We start from the raw sequence: 10,371 nt of genomic DNA on the forward strand, positions 1-10,371 counted from the left end.
CACAACATGATATTGTTTACAAGTTGTGGTCTACTTTCTTGTGTGATATTTCCCTATCCCTGTACATTGGGCATGGTGCCTGGGTGAGGCCCTGGGGCATATGGGGTGAGAGCAGCCTCCTACCCTCCACCTTTCACCCTCTGTGGGTCCCACTTGCAACAAACCACTTTTAGTTATGTCCTGCTAGGACTCATGGCCACCCACCCATTGCTGCTGGGCACTGTTGTAAGCCCACCCATGTAACATGTATTTTTTGTACACTCACCAGACTCAACGGCTCCTAATATTCCATGTACTCCCACCGGTGGCAGCAGGGCCATGACTTTCTCCTCCCAGGGCTGGTATACAGGAGGTCTGTGGGGACCACCACCTCCAGTGTGTTGTGCATTGGCGTAGTCCTGGTCCATTTTCTTCTTGACCATCCTCCGCAGATCATACCACCTGGCCTGGCATTCCCCCTTGGTGCGCCGGATGGGTGCAACAGCATTGACCCGGTCTACGATCCTCTCCCACAGGCGTGTTTTTTCTGCCATGCTGGTCTGTCTGACCAATGCGCCAAACAGCTGTGGCTCGACTCTGATGACTTCACCTGTAAGTATCTCCATCTCCGGGTTAGTGAACTTTGGATTCTTCGGTGTGGTCATGGTGTGGGGTGTATGTGATTGAGGGGGTGATGGTGTGTATGGATGAGGGTGTGTGGTTGTGAATGTGAAGGGGGTGGTGTGGGTGTAGATGTGATAGGGTGTATGTGTGAAGGTATGTGGCTGCAATAGTTGGTGTGCTCTCTGTTTCTTTGCACGAATGGGTATGTTGCAAAGGATGATGGGTTGTATGTGTGGAGCCTTTTATTGGTCAAATAGTGGGTGTGGCTTAATTTGAATTGGTTGTGTGTGTGTTATATGGGGTGGGTGTTAGTGTTGACCTCTGTTTGGCTGTGACCAGGACATTGATTCTCTATGGTCTGTACACAGGAGACATGTTGAGTGTTGTTGTGCCACTTGTTTGCAAAGTCCTTGTGCTGGTTTGGGTGTTGGCGTTATGTGTGCGTGTCGTACTTGTGCGTGCGAGTGACTGGTACGGGCCGTTGGCGGGTGGGGGTGTTCGTGTGGGGGTGTGTGCATGTCGTACTTGTGCGTGCGAGTGACTGGTACGAGCCGTTGGCGGGTGGGGGTGTTCGCGTGGGCTTGTTGGGGGGTGTGTGTGTCGTACTTGTGCGTGCGATTGACTGGTATGGGCCATTGGCGGGTGGGGGTGTTCGCGTGGGGGTGTGTGCGTGTCGTACTTGTGCGTGCGATTGACTGGTACGAGCCGTTGGCGGGTGGGGGTGTTCACGTAGGCTTGTTGGGGGTGTGTGCGTGTCGTACTTGTGCGTGCGATTGACTGGTACGAGCCGTTGGCGGGTGGGGGTGTTCGCGTGGGCTTGTTGGGGCGTGTGCGTGTCGTACTTGTGCGTGCGATTGACTGGTACGGGCCGTTGGCGGGTGGGGGTGTTCGCCTGGGGGTGTGTGCGTGTCGTACTTGTGCGTGCGATTGACTGGTGCGAGCCGTTGGCGGGTGGGGGTGTTCGCGTGGGCTTGTTGGGGGTGTGCATGTCGTACTTGTGCGTGCGAGTGACTGGTACGGGATGTTGGCGGGTGGGGGTGTTTGCGTAGGCATGTTGGGGGGGTGTGCGTGTCGTACTTGTGCGTGCGATTGACTGGTATGAGCCGTTGGTGGGTGGGGGTGTTTGCGTGGGCTTGTTGGGGGGGGCTGCGTGTCATACTTGTGCGTGCGATTGACTGGTACGGGCCGTTGGCGGGTGGGGGTGTTCGCGTAGGGGGGTGTGCGTGTCGTACTTGTGCGTGCGATTGACTGGTACGAGCCGTTGGCGGGTGGGGGTGTTTGCGTGGGCTTGTTGGGGGGGATTGTGCGTGTCGTACTTGTGCGTGCGATTAACCGGTACGGGCCGTTGGCGGGTGGGGGTGTTCGCGTAGGCTTGTTGGGGGTGTGTGCGTGTCGTACTTGTGCGTGTGATTGACTGGTACGAGCCGTTGGCGGGTGGGGGTGTTCGCGTGGGCTTGTTGGGGAGTGTGCGTGTCGTACTTGTGCGTGCTAGTGACTGGTACGGGCCGTTGGCGGGTGGGGGTGTTCGCGTGGGGGTGTGTGCGTGTTGTACTTGTGCGTGCAATTGACTGGTACGGGCCGTTGGCGGGTGGGGTGTTCGCGTAGGGGGGTGTGCGTGTCGTACTTGTGCATGCGATTGACTGGTACGAGCCGTTGGCGGGTGGGGGTGTTCGCGTGGGCTTGTTGGGGGGTACGTGTCGTACTTGTGCGTGCGATTGACTGATACGGGCCGTTGGCGGGTGGGGGTGTTCGCGTAGGGGGGTGTGCGTGTCGTACTTGTGCGTGCGATTGACTGGTACGAGCCGTTGGCGGGTGGGGGTGTTCGCGTGGGCTTGTTGGGGGGTGCGTGTCGTACTTGTGCGTGCGAGTGACTGGTACGGGCCATTGGCGGGTGGGGGTGTTCGCGTGGGGGTGTGTGCGTGTCATACTTGTGCGTGCGATTGACTGGTACGGGCCGTTGGCGGGTGGGGGTGTTCGCGTAGGCTTGTTGGGGATGTGTGCGTGTCGTACTTGTGCGTGAGCGAGGGGTATGCGTGTGGTATGTGTTGACGCAGCTAAATGTGAGCTGCATATAGCCGTATGAATCATTATTCAAGTGCGATAACTTTGTTCCGTACGATTCGCTGTCAGGCTTCTCGTACAGGATCGTACTTGTGTGTTTGTACGGGCTGGTTACGAGTCGTACGGTAGGATTCCCGATGCATGTTCGTACGGATCATTGACTGTGATTCGGATGGTTCGGTGATAATAGTACGGAAATAGACGGGAACGGATCGGAATTCGCAGGTCGGACGTAAAGTTCCCATTCGCACAGATTCGGATACGGATGCGAGTCGTACGGCAGAATATTTTACCGGATCGGAATCGAGGCCTTTATGTCCCTCATCTGCCAGGTGATTCAAAAGAGTAATTGTATCTGTAACACAGTTATCTCGTGTTTTTGCTGCAACGAGCAAATCATCAATGTATTGGACTAAAGTTGATCTTCCAGGTAAATTTAGATTCTCCAATGATTTCATTAGCAACTGATTAAAGATAGATGGACTCTCTGTATACCCTTGAGGGATACAACACCATGCTAGTGTCCGACCTTGGAACGTGAACGCAAATATTTGCTGACTGTCTGGGTGCAATGGACAGTAAAGAACGCTTTGCAAAGATCAATGACTGTATACCATTCTGCATCATGTGGAATCTGATAAAGGATCACTGCTGTGTTTGGTACAACTGGGCAACAAGGAACAACTTTCTGATTAACCTTTCTCAGGTCTTGAACAATTCTGTACGTTCCGTTTGGCTTTTTGATCCCCATAATCGGTGAATTACAAGGACTGCTCTAAATTTCTTTTTAAAACACCTTGCTTTATGAATTTTTCAATTACAGGAATGACACCTTCAATTGTTTCTGCTTTCATCTTGTACTGTGCAATGTTTGGAAAATCTATTCCCTGCTTTACTGTAACTTTTACTGGATCAACATTTTTCATCAGGCCCATCTCACTAGCAAGTTTACAGGACTGCTGTTACAAACTAAAAATCTGTGTTTATCTTTGAACTTATCAATCTCAATTTTTACAGGCTCTTTTAAACTTGTTTTAATCTGCTGATTTGCTACACCAACTACTTGGATCGATTCCCCAGAGAGAGGGAGGTTTTCTATTTCCACTGATCTAACAGTAGAACGGGTAGCACCAGTGTCCACTAGGAAAGTGATTTCTACATCATTCACTTTACCATTTACATATGGACCAGACTGGTCAACCTCAAGATTGGCTCCAAGCACACACTCTTCCCCCTCTCTCAGGCACAGTCATAAGTAATCCTCTGAATCACTTCCTCCATTTTCTGTCATCAAAAATTGTCCAGAAACATTTGGCACATTCGCTCTTTGTGTTCTTATTATCTGATCACCTCCGCTGAATCCTGTTTCCGTATTATACCTCTGACCACCTCCACAGTTTGGAAGAGGAGGCTGTGGAATCTGACTCTGCTGATTTGCTAACTGTCTCTGTAGCTGTTGCTGAAGATTCAGCTCGTTTAACTGTCGCTGTAGCTGTTGCTGTAGCTGTTGCTGCAGATTTACATCATTCTGCATCTGTGGATTTAATGATGCATTTTTAAAATTTCTGGGCGGATTTTTACACTCGCGCTTCCAGTGTCCAATTTCGCCGCAATTAAAACAAGGCAATTTCTGCTTCAATCCTTCAATATTAACATTAAATTTTGGTTTGTTAAAATTACCTTTAAATTTTCCTTGACCCTGATTCTGATTGAAATTTACATTCTTATTCTCCAAATTTGCAATCTGCTGTTCAGCTACTTTCACCTGTGCCCACATTGCCTTCTCCTTTAATTTTTTCTGCCTGGCATCTATCTCATCACTGCAGTATTTTGCCTTTCTTAATATGTCATCAACTGAGAGTGCTTCCCATCCGACAATACCATTCTTGATCATATCACCAATTTCAGGTCTCAGGCCATAAACAAATCTGTTTATAAAGTGGCTCATGTCCTTTTCACTTAATTATTCATAGCCACTGTACTGTTTAAAAACCAACAGCAGTCTTTCATAGAATGAATGAACAGATTCTTTCGGCTCCTGATTCGTTCTGTCAATTTTAACCCAACCCACTTCTTTAGGGGCAATTTTCCCTTTCAATAGATCACTTTGTCATACAGTCCCATGACTTCTGATGATGGAGCACCTGTCACTGTATCTCGAGCTGGTTCTACTTTTGGCCAACTTACAGCAATTTTACATTCTGTCCAAAGATCTGATGGAACAACTATGTCAAAGAATCCATCCAGATCAATCCACAGAACTTTCGACACTTTTATAAATCTGTCCACCTGTCGATACCATTCCACTGGCTTCTCTCTCAACCGAGGAAAATCATTTGTGAACAACAGAATGTCCTGTCTAGACCAGGGATCATGCACATAACCACCTCCTGCAATTTCCCTCATTGGGTATTGATTAGACACCATGGTCCTTTCTCTCTTTTCTTCCTCTCTCTTTTTCGTCCACTTCACTCTCCATTTGCTCAAGTCACCCAATTTCTTAATGTACACAATCAAATCTTTTATATGCAGAATTCTTCCCATCGCATTAAAATTTCCAATGTCTCTTTCAGTAAAATCTAATCTGTAATGCTTTGTCAAATTTTTCTATTTGCTCAAATCAATCTCTAATTCTGTAGCCAATTTTTCTAACTATTCATATTTATTTTTCCTTTTCCATTGTATGCTTTTGCAAATGAATAACAATTCATCATCTTGATAATGCTTTAAACTGTCAGGACCAATTGTGCCAATGATTAATTCCTCCAAATCTGCTTTAAGTTTTGCAACATCAAGCTTTGATGCTGAATCTGTTTTCTCAACACTCTTTTCTGGTGACTCAGTATATGACTCTGCACCCATTGATGTTCTGCATAATTAACCTGGATTAAAAGTTAAATCAGGCAACATTGTTTTCTCTCAATGTATTTCAGTTGATTCTGCGTAAAAGGCTTCAATCAATCCGCGTGGAGGAGCAGAAGACTGCGGAGACCTTATCACAGGCTCCGTATTCCGAGTTTGTTACGGCAACGAAGATGGATGTTGGCTGAAAACTGATACAGACCATCCCTTTCTTCACATTGAATTTTACTTACAAACCGGACCGCTTATTAATGGTTCCATAACTTGAGATCATCTCCTTTTGGCAAGGAGGACGGATGTTACCGACAGAGACCATCCAATCTCCATACTGAATCTCGTTTGTAATACGGACTGCTTATTAACGGAAAACGAGGGTCAATACTACTGACAAACACCTTTCCAGTACTGATATCGAAGGTGTGACTACACTCTGGACCATTGGATTTTGATGATCCATTCCAATGCCCTGATGAAATTCCCAAGGCAGTAATAGGGAATGAAACGCGTTGGCTGTGCCTGCATATCTCAAAAGAGAAAATAAAGAATCCATTAAAGAAAAAACAGAGGATTTTCAAAATCTTTGAACTTTTTGGTATCTCTGACTTCATTGTGTGCACCTCTTAAATTTCTTATAAAAACTTTGTTTATGACTGACATCCCTGGCAGTGGATGGTGAGAGTTGTTGCACCGGACAAATTTGGGAAACAGAATAAGTTGATGTGCTGAACCTTGGTCTACTGCTTTGTGCTTTTGGTTTTCTAAAGTTTTGCAACATCAAGCTTTGATGCTGAATCTGTTTTCTCAACACTCTTTTCTGGTGACTTAGTATCTGACTCTGCACCCATTGGTGGTCTGCATAATGAACCATGGTTTAAAAGTTAAATCAGGCAACATTGTTTTCTCTCGATGTATTTCAGTTGATTCTGAGTAAAAGTTTTCAGCCACTTTTTGAATTTCTGCATTTAATGGAATTGTTAAAACTGGATGTTTAATTTCTCCCTGATTAAAAACAGGCTGTACAGGACCAATAGTTACTGGTACTGTTACTGCTTCCATACCTTTAGTTAATTGCCTAATTAATTCTTCATTTGATCGTAAATATTCTGAAGTACTTGGAGTTTCCTCATCTCCCCCAGTACCCATTAGACCTCTAGAGAGTCTCATTCCTTGAAACTGGAGTTTCAGGAAAATTTCTGCTTTCACCATATGTACTAGAATTAGTTCTTGTTTCTAATCTTTCAGGAGTTTCTGTATTATTCGGATAAAATCTGGGTGATTCCTCATTAAGTGGAGGTGCACTCGGTGTGGTTCCTGTAGAAACCATCGGGGTAGACCATGAACAAGCTGGTTTTAAAGGAGTCTGCTTTTTATTTGTAAGGTATATTTCTTCTAAAACTGGATCTTCCAAATCACTTTCTCCAATATTATTTCTCTTTTGGGTATTCTTTTGACCTGGTATTTCTGTAATCATAACTCTCACTGTATAGAGACCATCACACATGTCTGCCTGTCTCCACTGACGCATTCTATCCTCATGGGTTTCTCTTTTAAAATGAGATTTTGGAGGTCTTATCATACCATTTGCTTCCCGCTGAAGTTGAAACATCTCATCCTCCCATTCAACTAAAGCCTCAAATTGTGCTGGTCTAGGCTTCGGCACAAGAGCCATCATTTTTTCTCTCAAATTTTTCAAAATTCTCATATTAAATGAGCCATCCTCCGGCCAGGCCAAAACACCATCATCCTTAGTATAATGCATCCAGACGTCAAACCAAAGACAAGTATGATAACCATATTCACCTTCCATATACGCTGCAGGTGTTTTGTACTTATGAAGTAATTCTCCACCTCGCGTTTCAATTTTCTTATCGGGTGAAATAAAAATGTTACAATCTGAAGCCATGTAAGCTTTTTCTCTTCATTTTTGTAATAATAACTCATGTTTTAACCCCTACCGCACTACCGCATTTTCCCGCTGTGCGCTGATTTTTCAAAATCGCGTTGTTTATGACAAAGCCAGCTCGTCATCCGCGTAGCGCAGGTAACGCTCATGACGAGCTGGCTTTGTCATTAGCGCGGAAGGGGTTAATCAAATCCGCTTAATTTAAAATGATCGTAAATGTTTCCTGGTTGTTCCGCGAAACCAGCCAATCCGTGCGCGAAACACACCAACAAGCCAATCAGGTTAAGCTACGTCACCACCTTGCTCCACCAATAGAATTGCTGCTTTCCCAAAGAACCAATCAGCTAACAGCTCGTCGGAGTCACGTGAGCCAATCAGTGCGCTAGCTGTGACGTATGTCAGCCAATAACAGCGCGGACCCTGTGACGTACACAGCCGCTGCAGCTTCACTTCTCTCACTCCTAGCGCTCACCCCTCCTTCACAAAAACTTTTCACAGCGCCATTTTAAGAACACTTTTTCAATGGATTTCAATTAATAACAACATAAAGACAAACCATTTGTCTGTTTCGCTAAACTAAAGTGATAGTTTTTAAAGACATTCAAGTATTCTTTTGCGTGGAACAGACGACGCTATTCTCACAGAATATTCAATCGTTGATAAAGTATGACTACTCTACCCTTCTGACAGGTAATAGCGATCTCATTTCCCTCTGAATGCACATAAAGTAGCAATTCAAAGTTTGACTCGAACGGAATTATAAAATCATTTACGCACTTTCAAACGGAAAGTTTCCCTAACCATACATACATGAGATCTTGATAGGACTTTAACCAACCATAGAAATCCACATTTGTCAGTAAAAATAGACGGCGCTACCTTACCCTTCACACAAGCTCGGATTAAATTCTACTACTCTTTTCGCAGTGAGTTTTGAAACAGGCTCCAAGTCCCTATACTCGAAAGCTACGATTTCATAGACAATCCTCACTATACATTCTACCTAGCACACCCAAAATCCCTAAATTTGTGTTGTACGACCGCAACACTAGTGATAACAATACCACTATTTTGAAACAAAACAAATGCACTGTGCAACTTCTCTTTGTCACACCACTCATATGCCGTCACAACTAGGATTTTTCACACTGCAGGAAAAAACCTTTCGACTACATGTAACAAGTGAACAAACTCAACATATGTTAAACATCAATCCTATGTAATTACCATGTAGCATGTCAGTTACCATAGCAACCGTAACTCTGCTACCAGAGAATTGATCCAGCGCCCCTATAGAAAATATGTCATAAGCAACACTACCCAACTTCACAATACTCACCATTAATCATAAATCATTCACAAGGCCCATAAACAATCGTGACATATTTTGAGCAACTGAATCATGTGGCCTAATTAATAAACCTATTGACAAATTATATACACATTTATATACAATTGCAGTATAATGATTTTACCATGGTTATATAAACTTTGCATTTAATTAAGCCACTTAGGCTAATGGATCTGCTAATGATAACATGACTCGGAAATAACAAGGCCAGCTTGTCTTTTCAAAAATCTTGTTTATTAACTATTTATTCAAAGAAAGTGCATTAGAATCTTTGTATTCAAGCATCATTATTTGAGGATTAGCAAAAGGAATTGACGGTTTCAAGCAAAATCAATTAGCATGTTTCAAAAAGAATAACGTTTCCCATCACCTAAGCCCTAACGTCCCTGTCTAAAACTCACTTCACCTAAAGAATAAAGTAAAAGTCATTTAGCCCTGTTGATCCTTACGTGCTCCAAGAAAGTCCGTCAGCACGTCACGCCCAACTGGTGTTCGGAGAAGATGAGCAGCAAGCGCGCCCTCCCTCCCAGGGGAACAGTTTTTATACCTTTTTAACTAACTAAAGTATCAGTATCGTATATTTTTTTCTGTCAATCCAAACATTTCATTGGTTAAGCCACGACAGTCCACTCTGAGGTCACACGCTCATGACCAAGTCCGGGGCTTCGTCTTTGCCCTTATTATTCGAAGTCTCACCATCCTCTTTGCTTCCTCAAAACGATACTTTTGACGGGGAAACATTTACTTCCTAATCTTGGCAGGCCTAACAGCATCCGTCCTGTCCTTGGAAATGTCACACATTCAATACGACCAGGATTTCTTCTGCATAAACATTGTCAGCTCAGCAAAATGTTCTGCGCATGGGTGAAAGTTTTGCTCTGGTCAAGTCTCGAAGACTGCAGTACTGGCAGCCATTTTCTTTAGGCCCAATCTCAAAACTAATGTATAAACAAACACAAAACATCAATTAATGTGAGAAATAAAGTTTGTTCTGTTACCCACCCACCTTTGCTAAAAATTACCCATTAATCTATGTTACCTAGCAGAAGCAAGTAAAGCAACAAACAGATTCATGCAACATTTAAGACAGAAAAACAAAACATGAGTACACAGAAATAAGCACATGCCATTATAAACAGCCGCATTTAATTCTGACAAAGTCGATAGACATAATTAGTTTATTATTTTACACACACATGCATTTGCAACATAAAGCACGTATATGAGCACATATATTAGTATCCCGTGTGTAATGATTTGCAATTTTACTCTAGGTTGATTAATACTTTTCACTGCACACTTTATTATTATTATTATTTATTATGGAAGTTTAACTTTGCGAGTTGAAATAAATTTATTTCCAAATCTCGCTCCATCACTATTATAACTAGCAACAATCTGGCCTCCCTCTCAAATATACTTCCGGTACACTGGTCTGATCACTACCTTATCCTCTTCACCATGAATAGATCCATGACTCGCCTCGCCCCCATCAGCTCTTTACCTAAGAAATCCACATGCAACCTTCACCTTATTCCTCCTGGTGAATTGGAATCCACAATTAAGGCCCACTTACTTCTCCCCCCTCTCT

Source organism: Lissotriton helveticus, chromosome 6 (genome assembly GCF_964261635.1).
Source record: "Lissotriton helveticus chromosome 6, aLisHel1.1, whole genome shotgun sequence".
NCBI classification, from domain to species: Eukaryota; Metazoa; Chordata; class Amphibia; order Caudata; family Salamandridae; genus Lissotriton; species Lissotriton helveticus.